Source organism: Fulmarus glacialis, unplaced genomic scaffold, assembly GCF_000690835.1.
Source record: "Fulmarus glacialis isolate BGI_N327 unplaced genomic scaffold, ASM69083v1 scaffold25792, whole genome shotgun sequence".
Classification (NCBI taxonomy): Eukaryota; Metazoa; Chordata; class Aves; order Procellariiformes; family Procellariidae; genus Fulmarus; species Fulmarus glacialis.
Genome location: NW_009196331.1, coordinates 13,655 through 13,974, shown reverse-complemented (window position 1 = coordinate 13,974; position 320 = coordinate 13,655).

The following is a 320-nucleotide window of genomic DNA, read 5'->3' as shown; positions in this document are numbered from 1 at the left end:
GTCCTCTTTCATGTTTTCAAAAGGGTTAGGTAATGCAAATAATCAAGATAGAAAAATAAAATTAAGTAGTGTTCAATTAAGTATTTGCATAGCGTAGTAAGTTCTCGTTAGAAATAGTCTGAAAATCCTTTAAGTTGTGTCAGAAATGTAAGGTGTTTTGCTTTCTCTTTAGTAAATGTCCTACAAGGAGAACTTATAGCAGACTTGGCTTCAGATTATTGATGATGGTCCTTGTGAGACATCACAGTAAAACAGTGCTTCGGTTTCTTGATGTAATGGAGATGATGAATAATGAGCTCTTCCCCCCTCCCCCCCCCCCC